We start from the raw sequence: 15,339 nt of genomic DNA, 5'->3' as shown, positions 1-15,339 counted from the left end.
AGTTAAAGACAATAAAACCATTAAAAAATCTATTAAACTACCCAAAACACAACCCTGTCAGATCATAGTGGGAGATGCCCTTATCTGCAGTTGGCTGTGGGACTATAGGTAGATGTTTCTCCAATCCACCCACAGCTTTCCACTGCTATTTTATTGATTTAGTGACAAGTGACAAAGGAGTAATAGCACAATGTATTGTTGAAGGTTTTCATGGCCGGGATCACTGGGATGTTGTAGTTTTTTCAGGCTATATGGCCATGTTCTAGAGGTGTTTTCTCCTGACGTTTCGCCTGCATCTATGGCAAGCATCCTCAGAGGCAAGCATCCTCACTACCTCTGAGGATGCTTGCCATAGATGCAGGTGAAACGTCAGGAGAAAATTGTCAGAGTATTGATGCTTGCCAGTGGAAGGTTTGCTAGATCAGTAGACACTGTGTTGCAAAATAAGGACTCTGCAGACTTTCAGTTACAACAGAAAACTACGTTTTACTAAGTACATCTACACACTAGGCCTGGGTAACAACGGAAAAATTTGTTTCTAAAATCGATTCGTTTTTTGGGGGGTTTTGCGTTTCGATATTTAAAAGAATTCCGAAATTTTTCTTTTAAAAAGTTCGATATTTACGAAATTTCGTAAATGTTAAAAAAATTAGAAACATTAACGAAACAAATACGAAACAATAATGAATCGATTCATTAATGGCGGACGCGACCGCGCAATACGCTAAAAAACCTCCAAATGGGACAGGGGGAACTTCTGAAGCTTCCCTCTCCCTCTGTTGTTGACTGTTGGTGTGATATTATAATTTTTTTCACTAATTAAACAAAAAACAACTATAAAACTTGCCCCAGACATGCGGAAATAATAACGAAACGACCTCAAACCGATAACGAAACGAATACATAATTCGTTTCGTTTTTAAGTTGCTCCAGAATGGTTCGTTATCGCTTCGTTATAAAAAAAAATAACAAATTTTTAACGAATTACGAATTAACGAAACGAAACCGCCCAGCCCTACTACACACATCTATTCACAGCAAGCTACAGACAGGAACTCCTAGGCATAAACAACAGTCTCTGAACATCTGCTTATCTGACTTCTGCCTGAGACCAGTTCCTCCCTCTTCTTCCCAGCCAGAGAACACGTTATCTCATTTCTGTCAAGGTTACATTTTCACTGCCTCAGCACAGTATTTCTAATACACAGAATAGAATCCATCTTGAAATACATCATAATCCACCTTGAATTACATAGAAACACATTGAAAAACACACATGCATATCTAAATAATCCTGACAAAAATGTCTCTAGAACAGTGGTTCTCAAACTTCCTAATGCCGCGACCCCTTAATACAGTTCCTCATGTTATGGTGACCCCCAACCATAACCCTAACATTATGAATTACCATGTAAATAATGATCTGCAGGATGTATTTTCATTCACTGGAGCAAATTTGGCACAAATACCCGGTATGCCCAAATTTGAATACTGGTGGGGTTGGCAGGGGGATTGATTTTGCTATTTGGGAGTTGTAGTTGCTGGGATTTATAGTTAACCTGTAAACAAAGAGCATTCTGAATCCCACTAACAATGGAATTGAACCAAAGTTGGCACACAGAACTCCCATGACCAACAGAACATACTGGGAGGGTTTGGTGGGCATTGACCTTGAGTTTGGGAGTTGAAGTTCGCCTACATCCAGAGAGCACTCTAGACTCCAACAATGATGGATCTGGACCAAACTTGGCACGGATACTCCATATGCCCAAATGTGAACACTCATGGGGTTTTGGGAAAATAGACCTTGAGATTTGGGAGTTGTACTTGCAGGAATTTGTAGTTCACCTACAATCAAGGAGCGTTTTGAACCCCAACAATGATAGAATTGGGCCAAACTTCCCACACAGAGGCCCCCATGACCAATAGAAAATACTGTGTTTTCTGATGGTCTTTGGTGACCCCTCTGACACCCCTTTGCGCCCCCCCCCCCCCGGGGTCCCGACCCCCAGGTTGAGAAACACTGCTCTAGAACATGGCCATATAGCCCGAAAAAACTACAACCCAGTCATGGAAGTACTCCTATCCTCTGCAGAACATTGTAGGATTTGGGCTAACATTTGATTCAAAAATTATAATTCTAAGTATAATTATATTAGAATATTTAGAACTCTTTAGCTGACCATTGGATATGTAGTATGCACTTCCAAAATCCCAGTGTTAACAATAGCAGACATTTGGGAACATCTGGATAGATCATGCCACATATTGCTTAGAATCATAGAATCAAAGAGTTGGAAGAGACCTCATGGGCCATCCAGTCCAACCCCCTGCCAAGAAGCAGGAATATTGCATTCAAATCACCCCTGACAGATGGCCATCCAGCGCCTGTTTAAAAGCTTCCAAAGAAGGAGCTTCCACCACACTCCGGGGCAGAGAGTTCCACTGCTGAACGGCTCTCACAGTCATGTTCAGATGGGATCTCCTCTCTTGTAGTTTGAAGCCATTGCTCCGCGTCCTAGTCTCCAAGGAAGCAGAAAACAAGCTTGCTCCCTCCTCCCTGTGGCTTTCTCTCACATATTAATACATGGCTATCATATCTCCTCTCAGCCTTCTCTTCTTCAGGCTAAACATACCCAGCTCCTTAGCTGCTCCTCATAGGGCTTGTTCTCCAGACCCTTGATCATTGTAGTTGCCCTCCTCTGGACACATTCCAGCTTGTCAATATCTCTCTTGAATTGTGGTGCCCAGAATTGGACACAATATTCCAGGTGTGGTCTAACCAAAGCAGAATAGAGGGGTAGCATTACTTCCCTGGACCTAGACACTATGCTCCTATTGATGCAGGCCAAAATCCCATTGGCTTTTCTTTGCCGCCACATCACATTGTTGGCTCATGTTTAACTTGTTGTCCACGAGGACTCCAAGATCTTTTTCACACGTACTGCTTAGTGATAAGAACTTCCTGACTGTGAGAGCCGTTCAGCAGTGGAACTCTCTGCCCCGGAGTGTGGTGGAGGCTCCTTCTTTGGAAGCTTTTAAGCAGAGGCTGGATGGCCATCTGTCAGGGGTGATTTGAATGCAATATTCCTGCTTCTTGGCAGGGGGTTGGACTGGATGGCCCATGAGGTCTCTTCCAACTCTTTGATTCTATGATTCTATGATTCTATAAGCACATTATCTTGGCTAAAATTAACTTTGCTTGTCTGAAATTTGTATTCTGGGAATGGTGGGAGTGCATTATGAGAATTTTTCCTTGGCTCTGCCTTATTGAATAGTACTTCTTCTGACTAGGCAGCCCTTTAAACTGTCTGGCTTTTTGGAAACAGAAGGATAAGCTATTGCAGAGTTTGGCTGCAAATAAATGAAAGAAACTGCATAGAAAGATGACATAGACAGAAGGAGGGCAAATTCCTGATTCCCAATTCCTAGATAGTATGAAACCTGTGTCTGGCAGAGAGAAAGCAAATCCCTGTCATACTTTAATTATAAAATGCATAGTTGAGGTCCCTGCAAAAGATGGGCAGCTCAAAGACACAAATGTCTTCCTTTCTTTTGTCATACAAGATACCGGTATTGTGTACGAAAATGTGTTATTTACTCGCATAATGGGATTTCATGTGTCTCAAAACCAAATGTAGAAGCTTTGTAACTCTGTCAAAGAGATGCTAAAAAGTCTTATTACTCGGTGTACCTTTTTTGTCCTTGTCAGTATATTGACAGTATTCTGGAGTGCTGCAGATGGGAGAGAAACGGGATCTGTTGTGGCCTCCATTTACAAAGTTGTCAAGCAAAAAGGAGAGGGGGTTGCACCCACGCCTTAACAATTAAAGCATTGCATTGACATTCCCCTTCTCAGTTTCACTGCCTCGTTCTCACCCGCACAATCCCTCTCTGCATTTATATACTAAAAATAAAGCTGCCAAGTGCTTGCCATTTTATAAATAATTTTAAGGGCGATGACCTCTACCGAGTAGGAAAATTTATACTGTTTCTCTACTCCCCATATGGAATATGGTTAGCATTTACTATATAAATAGTAGCATATGGTAGTGAACTGAATGTCTGTTCTATAGACATACAAGACTTGGGAAGTAGTAATAATAATAACAGATGAAATTAACAAATGTCAGGTATAATAGCAAAAACAGAAGGAGGGGCAGGGAAAAATTGGTTGCTAACTTGTTCAAGAATATGTTAATTTCAAGGTTCTTGTGGGTTTTTATTTATTTATTTATTTCATCTACTTATACCCCGCCCTTCTCAGCCCGGGGGGGGACTCAGGGCGGCTTACAAAGGAGGCACAATTAGATGCCCAAATCACACCACAAACAATACAAAATATAACAGTTCAACAATTAAAATGAAACATCAATACCTATTAAAATCATAAAAACTATCTCATGTCAGAGTCCATATATCAGAGTCCATATATCCATTCCATTCCATTGTCCTTGTCTGTCGATAGGTCCTTTAATCAGTTGTCAGCATGGCCAAAAGCTTGGTCCCACATCCAGGTCTTTAGTTTTTTCCTAAACGCTAGAAGGGAAGTCGTCGATCTGATCTCCCCGGGGAGTAAGTTCCACAGGTGGGGGGCCACCACTGAGAAGGCCCTGCTCCTCGTCCCCGCCAGTCTCACTTGTGCCACTGGCGGGGTCGAGAGCAGGGCCTCCCCAGAAGATCTTAAACTTCGAGGTGGGATGTAGAGGGAGATCCGTTCGGACAGATACACTGGGCCGGAACCGTATAGGGTTTTGTAGGTCAAAACCAGCACTTTGAATTGTGCTCGGAATTGGATCGGCAGCCAGTGGAGCTGACGCAACAGGGGGGTGGTGTGCTCCCTGTACGCCGCTCCGGTGAGCAATCTGGCTGCTTCTCGCTGGACTAGTTGAAGTTTCCGAGCAGTCTTCAAAGGCAACCCCACGTAGAGTGCGTTGCAGTAATCCAACCGGGATGTGACAAGAGCGTGGACCACCGTGGCCAGATCCGACTTCCCAAGGTACGGGCGCAGCTGGCGCACAAGTTTTAATTGTGCGAAAGCTCTCCCGGCCACCGCTGAGACCTGGGGCTCCAGGCTCAGCGATGAGTCCAGGATCACTCCCAAGCTGCGAACCTGTGTCTTCAGGGGGAGTGTAACCCCGTCTAACACAGGCTGTAACCCTATACCCTGTTCGGCCTTCCGACTGACCAGTAGGACCTCTGTCTTGTCTGGATTCAATTTCAATTTGTTAGCTCTCATCCAGTCTGATACAGCGGCTAAACACCAGTTCAAGGTCTGGACAGCCTCCTTGGTGACAGGTGAGAAGGAGTGACAGATTTGGACGTCATCTGCATAGAGATAGCATCTTAGTCCGAAACTCCGAATGATCTCTCCCAGCGGCTTCATGTAGATGTTAAATAACATCGGGGACAAGATAGAACCCTGTGGGACTCCACACACAATTGTTTTTTCGGGCAATAGAGCCATGTTCTAGAGGCATTTCTCCTGACGTTTCGCCTGCATCTATGGCAAGCATCCTCAGAGGTAGTGAGGTCTGTTGGAAGTAGGAAAATGGGTTTATATTAGGGCTGGGCGGTTTCGTTTCGTAATTTCGTAATTCGTTAAAAATTCGTTATTTTTTTTTTGGATACGAAGCGATAACGAACCATTCAGGAGCATCTAAAAAACGAAACGAATTTTTCAATTCATTTCGTATTCGTTTCGTATTCATTTCGAAATCGTTTCGTTATTATTTCCGCATGTCTGGGGCAAGTTTTATAGCTGTTGTTTGTTTAATCAGTGAAAAAAAATTATAAATATCACACCAACAGTCAACAACAGAGGGAGAGGGAAGCTTCAGAAGTTCCCCCGTCCCATATGGAGGTTTTTTAGCGTATTGCACGGTTGCGTCCGCCATTAACAAATCAATTCGTATTCGTTTCATATTTGTTTCGTAATTTTACGAAATTTCGTAAATATCAAACTTTTTTAAAGAAAAAATTCGGAATTCTTTTAAATATCGAAATGCAAAAAACCCCAAAAAACGAATCGAGTTTAGAAACAAATTTTTCCGTGGTTGCCCAGCTCTAGTTTATATATCTGTGGAATGGCTGGGGTGGGGCAAAGAGCTTTTCTCTGCTGGAGCTAGGTGTGAATGTTTCAACTGACCACCTTCATTAGCATTTGAAGGCCTGGCTGAGCCTGGGAAAATCTCTTGCTGAGAGGTGTTAAGATGTGCCTGGTTGTTTCCTCTCTGTTGTTTTGCTGTTGTAACCAGAGAAGTCAGCCATAGCAGAGCACCTGGTGAACCAGCCTGGACACAGCATATTATTTGAGAACACAGAAATGCTGGACCACACCAACAACCACCATGTCAGACTACACAGAGAAGCCACTGAAATACACAAGCATGTGGACAATTTCAATTATTTTCTGTATTTGTATATCACCTTTCTCAGCCCGTAGGCGACTCAAGGCGGTTAACAGGGTAAAATTCAATGCTTACAATATCATAAATACAATTAAAAACGCCACAGGGAGGAGGGAGCAAGCTTGTTTTCTGCTTCCCTGGAGACTAGGATGCGAAACAATGGCTTCAAACTACAAGAAAGGAGATTCCATCTGAACATGAGGAAGAACTTCCTGACTGTGAGAGCCATTCAACAGTGGAACTCTCTGCCCCGGAGTGTGGTGGAGGCTCCTTCTTTGGAAACTTTTAAACAGAGGCTGGATGGCCATCTGTCAGGGGTGATTGGAATGCAATATTCCTGCTTCTTGGCAGGTGGTTGGACTGGATGGCCCATGAGGTCTCTTCCAAATCTTTGATTTGATTCTATATAATTAAAATTAAACATATCAATCTATATAAATAAAAATGTAATGTTCATTTGTGGGATTAACATAACTCAAAACTGGATGAATTGACACCAAATTTGGACACAAGACACCTAACAACCCAATGTATGTCCTTCACTCAAAAAAATAATTTTGTCATTTGGGAGTTGTAGTTGCTGGGATTTATAGTTCACCTACAACCAAAGAACATTCTGAACCCCACCAACGATGGAATTGAACCAAACTTGGCACACAGTTCTCCCATGCCCAACAGAAAATACTGGAAGGGTTTAGTGGACATTGACCTTGAGTTTGGGAATTATAGTTCACCCACATCCAGAGAGCACTGTGGACTCAAGCAAGGATGGATCTGGACCAAACTTGGCACGAATATTCCATATGCCCAAATATGAACACAGATGGAGTTTAAGGGAAATAGACCTTGATATTTTGGGAGTTGTAGTTGCTGGGATTTATAGTTCACCTACAATCAAAGAGCATTCTGAACTCCACCAATGATGGAATTTAACCAAACATGGCATACAGGGCTCCCATGACCAACAGAACACACTGGAATGGTTTGATGGGCATTGACCTTGAGTTTGGGAGTTGTAGTTCGCCTACATCCAGAGAGCACTGTGGCCTCAAACAATGATGGATCTGGACCAAACTTGGCATGAATATTCCATATGCCCAAATATGAACACAGATGGAGTTTGGAGGAAATCGGCCTTGACATTTGGGATTTGTAGTTACTGGGATTTATAGTTCACCTACAATCAAAGAGCATTCTTAAACCCACAAACGACAGAAACGGGGCAAACTTCCCACACAGAACCCCCATGACCAACAGAAAATACTTAATGCCATCCAATCCAACTCTCTTCACCAGGGCAAGAAAATGTAATCAGAGCCCTCCTGACAAAGAACCATCCAGTCATAAATATAGATAGATAGATATGATTCTCACACACACAGAGATATAGTATCATAGATTTGAAAGAGACCTTTAAAGAAGGACTATGATATGTTGCATATTCCAGAGTAGGCAAGCCAGACAATCTCCACATCAGCACTGACAAAGAAACAACAAGAAATACTCACGAGGAAGTGTGGTTAACTTCCTCGTGAGATTGGCTAGAACCATTGTGTTGGAAGTCTAAAAGAAAAGATGGTGCAGGTATTGTGTTCAGGCACACAAAGTAAGAAATTTTATATAAGTTCATTCAAGTCAAACCCTGAACGAAGCAGTGTAATTACTTGCTTATACTAAAAGATAATGTAATGGCGCATATATTGTGGAAGGGGGCTAGATGAAGGATTTCTCTCACCCCAATAGGAATGCCTGCATATCTGACTGGGATACAAAGAAGAGCTCAGGGAGATGGCATCATGTCAGAACAAAGCATCTTTTTCATTCCAGACCTTTTACAGCGTCTGATGTTATCATCTCATCTGATTAAACTGCTTTTATCTGGACTAAAGAAATTTTAAGCAGCCACTAATTGGATGAGCTACTTAATATCTCTCCTCTAATTAATATTTATAACTCGTGTGATATTTAACTCATTAGGCCACCGGAAAACTTTAAAAACAATAAGTATGAAAAGATTGAAACTTTGCTTGAAATGTACAGTGAGCTAGATACTCTCGTTTTGTACCAAGCTTTTTGAATTCCATATGAACCGAAAGATTTTTTATTATATGGAACTCATAAAAAGGGGTACACGGGGTTTAAGATACACTGCACAGAATAGTCTCGGTAATCCAAGATTAATTACTGCTGCTAAATAATACTTTGGATACCAGGCTTGCCTTTTAATTAGTCTGTGATGATTTACAGAGATTATCATGGGTTCTCCCTAACAGTCACATAATTAAATGCAATAGTTCATGTTGGCACAGGTGACTCAAAGTATGGGAGTGAAAAAGATAGAAAAGACTGCCCTCATTACAGGAGTTTTACCACCAACACAGATTGATGTATTTTTATTCATTTATTTAATTTATAACCCACTCCTCTCCCGTATGGGATTTTCTGCAGCTTGACTGCAATTAAGATCTCAGGGGTTTGAGTCATTTTTTTCTCCCAGAAAGGGTCGGTCCTTCCTTCCTTCCTTCCTTCCTTCCTTCCTTCCTTCCTTCCTCCCTCCCTCCTCCCTCCCTCCCTCCCTCCCTCCCTCCCTCCCCCCCTCCTTCCTTCCTTCCTTCCTTCCTTCCTTCCTTCCTTCCTTCCTTCCTTCCTAGAATCATAGAATCTGTTGAAGATCAGCTCCCTTGAACAAGGAGTCTTTCTAGAGAAAGAGGCGGTGGTCTCTCCTTTGCTGAAGAAACCAGATTTAGATCCCTCGGTTCCCTCCAGTTACCGCCCAGTTTCAAATCTCTCGTTCCTGGGCAAGGTGATTGAGAGGGCAGCAGCAGAGCAGTTGCAGCAATTCCTAGACGACACAGCTGGAGTAGATCCCTTCCAGTCCGGCTTCTGTGCGGGGCACGGGACAGAGACTGTGCTGGTCTCCATCACAGATCACCTTCGATGCCAGCTTGACCAGGGCGGGTCAGCGCTGCTTGTGCTATTGGATCTCACAGCAGCATTTGACACAGTCGACCACAATCTCTTGACCCACCGCCTTGCTGTTGCTGGAATCAGGGGGAGAGCTTTAAACTGGCTGTCCTCCTTTCTTCACAACCGTGGACAGCGAGTGGAGAGGGGAGGCCTGGTCTCTGAGACGTCCCCTCTATCTTGTGGGGTTCCTTAGGGGGCCATTCTCTCCCCTCTGTTGTTTAACATCTATATGCGACCACTTGCTCAGCTGGTTCGAGGTTTTGGGCTTGAGTGTTATCAGTACGCCGATGACACTCAGCTGGTGCTGAAGATGGAAGGCCGACCGGACTCTGTACCCGATTGTTTCCATCAGTGCCTCGAGGCCGTTACTGGATGGCTGCGTGCCAGCAGGTTGAGGGTGAATCCAGCAAAGATGGAGATCCTATGGCTGGGTGGACCGGGCAGTGGGGACATCCATCTGCCCACCCTGGATGGTGAGGCTTTACGCCGTCATCATTGGTAAAGAGTCTGGGAGTCCTTTTGGACCCTCTGCTGACAATGGAGGCCGTGAGCAGAACCGCCTTCTTTCACCTGCGGCAGGCTAGACGGCTGGCCCCCTACCTGTCCAGGGACGACCTAGCTACGGTGATCCAGGCCACGGTCATCTCAAGACTGGACTACTGTAACGCCCTCTACATTGGCCTCCCTCTGTCGGTTATTCGGAAGCTCAAGTTGGTACAAAACGCAGCTGCTCGGCTTCTTGCGGGAATTCCGATGAGATGCCACATTACACCAATCTTACTACAGCTGCATTGGTTACCAATTGAGCACCGAATCTCTTTCAAAGTGATGGTACTCACCTTTAAGGCCTTGCATGGTCTGGGGCCAATGTATCTGAGGGATCGTCTCACCCCTTACCAACCCCAGAGATCCCTCCGTTCTGAGGACCAAGATCTATTGGAAGTCCCCAGTGTCAAGACCTTGCGTCTAACGGCAACCAGACGCAGAGCCTTCACAGCAGTGGCGCCATCAGTCTGGAATGCTCTGCCACCTGAAGTTCATGCCCTGCGGGACTTACCAGCTTTCCACAGGGCATGTAAGACATACCTGTTCCGACAGGCTTTTAATGCTTGATACTGTTGTTTTTAAATTGTTTTAAATTGCTCTTAAACTTTGTTAGATTTTAGCTATCCTTATAAGCCGCTCCGAGCCCCAGGGGAGTGGCGGCATATAAGTTAAAATAATAAATAAATAAATAAATAGAATCAAAGAGTTGGAATAGACCTCATGGGCCATCCAGTCCAATCCCCTGCCAAGAAGCAGGAATATTGCATTCAAATCACCCCTGACAGATGGCCATCCAGCCTCTGTTTAAAAGCTTCCAAAGAAGGAGCCTCCACCACACTCTGGGGCAGAGAGTTCCACTGCTGAACGGTTCTCACAGTCAGGAAGTTCTTCCTCATGTTCAGATGGAATCCTGGCATGACAAAAAAAAAAACCCTAAAAAAAAAAACCACCCACGAGCATATATAAATTGGTAGCACTTGAATTCTAGGCAACAATTACTCATTCTATGGATGCTCATTTCAATTTGTTGTTTTCACTTCACAGATTGACGATGTGCACAGGAGCATACATTGATTAATTTATATATGTGCAAAATGGAATCATTATGCAATCACAAAGTTTCATCATGATTGTTTATGGATGTTTTCATCAGTGCCAATGTAGCCACATTATTTTGAATATCTTTTTTTTTTCTTTTGACTAAGAAGCCAGTGAAACTTTAATGCATTTTGTTCATTTTAGTTGGCCCAATAAGAGAATCTGTTCTGTACATTTTGTAGCCATGTATAACTTGTAGGATGAAATACACAAACTGGGAACAGCTCCACAATGTTTAGGTTCCAGCTTTTAATATTGATTTTCAATTTTGTTCAGGTTAAATGGGAAAGTTGTTGGAGCAGAATGTAGTACACAGCTAGCTCACAGAAAAATAAATCACACAAGACAGCCTCCATTCCCTGTTTCTTGCTCATCCATTTTCTATAAAATGTAAATGCTGGCAGGAACCCGCAGAAAATATATGGAAAATACATCTTCAGTAGCCCAATAGCTCTCTCTAGAGAATACTCTCTAGAGAATACTGCGACCTTACCTCGTGAAGTCTGACTTGACCATGGTGGTCCATGCTTTAGTTACCTCTAGACTGGACTACTGTAATGCACTCTACGTGGGGCTACCCTTGAAGACGGCCCGGAAACTACAACTTGTAGAGCGTTCAGGAGCCAGATTAATAACTGGGGCAACTAACAGGGAGCAGTCTACCCCCCTGTTTAAGGAGCTCCACTGGCTGCCGTTTATTTTCCAGTCCCAATTCAAGGTGCAGGACCCTCCTATCTTCATGACTATATCTCCCTCCATGAACCAACTCGGGTCTTCTGGGGAGGCCCTCCTTTTGCCCTTGCCAATTTCACAAGCTCACCTGGTAAGTACAAGGGAGAGAGCTTTTTTCCTCTGTGGCCCCCCGACTCTGGAACTCACTACTTGGAGAAATTAGGAAAGCCCCTACCCTAAAAACCTTTAAAAAGAACCTTAAAACCTGGCTCTTCCACTGCGCTTTTGATGAATAGGTTTATATTCTCACACTATTGCTTAGCCTCAATGTTTTGTCATTGGAGTACATGCCCCCCCCTTTTGTGGGAAAGCTTGATTCCACAACCACCACTATAATGAGCCCTCCTCCGCAAATAATCTGTCTCTTTCTTATCTCACCTGAGTTTTAATCAGTTTTAATCAGTCTCTCTTTTAACCATTACATGTAGCCCACCCATTGTCATTGTGCCTAATGTAATTCTATATTGCTATGTTTTCACATGTTTTATATAATGATGTTGTTGTTGTTTATTGTTTGCGTTTTCGGTTTTATTTTACTGTAATTTGCTGTCTGGGCTTGGCCTCATGTAAGCCGCTCTGAGTCCCCATTGGGGAGATGGTGGCGGGGTATAAATAAAGATTATTATTATTATTAATAATAATAATAATAATAAACCTTTATTTATACCCCGCTGACATTTCCCGAAGGACTCAGTGCGGCTTACAAGAGGCCGAGGCCCAACACATCAATAAAACAACAGCATAACAAATACAACAATAAATAAACTCATTAATTCATAAAACAAAACAATAAACATTAAAAGACTAGCAATAAAAATTAGACAATAACACCACAACGCATTTAAAACTAAGGCCAGGCCAAATGTAATGATTAAAAATTTAAAAAATGCTGGACATGACAGGTGAAATGGATAGGTTTTTGGAGATAGGTGCGGTGTGCAGACAATCTTAAATCTCTACTAAAGTGCATTTGGGACATGATGCTTGGAGTTTCCTATTCTGGGAAGGCACACTGGAACAACCACGTCTTCAAGCTCTTCCTAAAGACTGCCAACGTTGGGGCTTGTCTGATGTCCTTGGGGAGAGAGTTCCAGAGTCTGGGGGCCACCACGGAGAAGCCCCTGTCCCTCGTCCCCACCAATCGCGCTTGCGACGCAGGTGGGATCGTGAGCAGGGCCTCTCCAGATGATCGGAGAGATTGTGTGAGTTCGTATACGGAGATGCGGTCACGCTGGTAGGCGGGTCCCAAACTACAAAGTTTAGGGCTTTGTAGGTAAGCACCTGCACCTTGAATTGGGACCGAAAAATGAACGGCAGCCAATGGAGCTCCTTAAACAGGAAGGTTGACCTCTCCCTGTAAGGAGCACCAGTTAACAACCTGGCCGCCCCCCATTGGACCAGTTGGAATTTCCGGGCCGTTTTCAAGGGCAGCCCCACGTAGAGCACATTACAGTAGTCCAATCTGGAGGTGACCAAGGCATGGACCAGATCTGCCTTCACGAGGTACGGTCGCAGTTGGCGCACGAGTCTCAATTGTGCAAAGGCCCTCCCGGCCACCGCCGACGCCTGAGCTTCAAGCGAAAGTTATGAGTCCAAGATGACACCCAAACTGCAGACCTGTGACTTCAGGGGGAGTGTTACCCCGTCCAGCACAGATTGCCACCCTATACCCCGATTATTATTATTATTATTATTATTATTATTATTATTATTATTACTCTTTTGGGATATTTCCTTATGAACTCTTTTGTTTCTTTCTCCACAGAGGACCATGACAAGAGAAGAGAACAGGCTGTGAAACAAGAACTGCAGTCATTGGTGGATTGTATGGCAACCTTCTGACTTAGCAGCTCACAGCACACCCGCGAGTGCAAAAGGGGATGGGGGAGGGCAGGGGGGTGAATGGACAACGAGTCTTCTTAACTTAGTTTCTCTTCTCTTTCATTTTGTTCTGTAAGCAATGCGGAGCTTCTCTGGTTTGGTTGTGGTGTCTTCTCTTTGTTTGTTTTTTGCTTCATCCCTGGATTTTCTGTGTCTGATTTCGGAAACCTAATCCTGAACCCACCTCCTTGTCAGCCACATGCTTCTGTATAAGATAAACTTTCCTAAGTTTGAATACGATTTCTCAGTTACATGTCCTTCTCTTTAAGTCAACAGGTGTGAAGGACATTTCAAGCCTACTGCTCCTCAAAAGTCTAAGAGGTTCCGATTTTAGAGCTTTTTCGTCTACAGTTTTGTTGTTGGTAGATGTTTAGTGCCCCTTTCTCCTCCTGGTACTGCAAGCCTACCAATGCCAAGGAATAGCAATCTCGGCAGGTTAGATGTCTCCTGCTGTCATTCAAAAAACTATTGAGACGTAGGAGTAAATAGAGAGATTGGTACGAATAGCTTGTTAGAGGTACTTGCACCAAATATTGTGTCCCTTTGTGGAAACTGCCCTGAATATGCTTTCCTGTGACTGAAATGCTATATGTGAATTCTTGTGAAAGTCAGAGGCTGAAAAGTCACCCCATGTAGAGACTTTCTGCATTTGGCAGGAGCCTTAAAAGGTCGATATGTGGCTGCATGGGAGTGTTACCAATGCCATGCCAAGGTGTTACTTGGTGGCCTCCACACAGGGGAAAGGATAGTGGAATCGAATCTCAGACTTTTTTTTAAGTTGTCCAATGTGGATGGCTGTGGCTATTAGGCATGTGCAACCATGGTTCTAAATGGTTCTAAAGTAGATACAAAACTAAAGTTCTGGTGGTGAAAACTAGGGGGTGGAATTGGATGAAGAGTGGGTTAAACCCCTGTGCCAGCAGGACTGAAGACCGACAGGTCGCAGGTTCGAATTCGGGGAGAGGCGGATGAGCTCCCTCTATCAGCTCCAGTTCCTCATGCGGGGACATGAGAGAAGCCTCCCTCAAGGACGAGAAAATCATCAAATCATCATTTCCCCATATACCGGGCTTTTTTTAATCCCTCACTGTTAAAAAATGCTTAATAATTTAAAAAACAAACAAATTAGGGGGTGCTGGTGCTTTGCTTCTACGGTGTTGCTAAAGTTCTGGTGGTGAAACTTTCAGAACTCTAACACAACTTTCAAAATTTCATTATAAATTGCAGTTCCTAATAGGTTCGGTCATAAAAAATCACCAATAATGAAAAAATAATGAAATTTTGAAAGTTTTGTAAGAGTTCTGACATTTTCACCACCAGAACTTTAGCAACACTGTAGAAGCAAAGCACCAGCGCCCCCTAGTTTTCACCACCAGAACTTTAGTTTTGTAAGTTTTGTAAGAACCATGTTTGCACATGCCTAGTGGCGACCCATAAGGAAAATGAAGAAATATGCCATGGAGAATATATCTGTTAGCAAGTGTCACTCATGGATAATCCATGCTCAGAAAGAGTATACCTTCCATTTCCAAATACCAAACAACTTGGCGAGGGAGAGAAAGAAATGTTTTTCGTTGTATTGTCGAAGGCTTTTATGGCTGGAATCACTGGGTTGTTGTAGGTTTCTTCGGGCTATAAGGCCTTGTTCTAGAGACGAAACATCAGGAGAGAATGCCTCTAGAACATGGCCATATAGCCCAAAAAA

General features: G+C 43.5%; 1 protein-coding gene across 1 annotated transcript in view; it reads left to right on the top strand.

Moving 5' to 3' along the window:
• Nucleotides 1–13,874, top strand: part of MACROD2 (mono-ADP ribosylhydrolase 2) — a 1,709,805-nt gene extending 1,695,931 nt beyond the window's left edge. Inside the window, exon 19 of the mRNA XM_060784142.2 lies at nt 13,519–13,874. The gene's annotated coding sequence lies outside the window, so the exon portion shown is untranslated. The remainder of the gene's footprint in view (nt 1–13,518) is intronic.
• The last annotated feature ends 1,465 nt before the right edge of the window (nt 13,875–15,339 follow it).

This window comes from Anolis sagrei, chromosome 1 (assembly GCF_037176765.1).
Source record: "Anolis sagrei isolate rAnoSag1 chromosome 1, rAnoSag1.mat, whole genome shotgun sequence".
Lineage (NCBI taxonomy): Eukaryota > Metazoa > Chordata > Lepidosauria > Squamata > Dactyloidae > Anolis > Anolis sagrei.
This window is presented reverse-complemented; position numbering and strand designations above follow the sequence as displayed.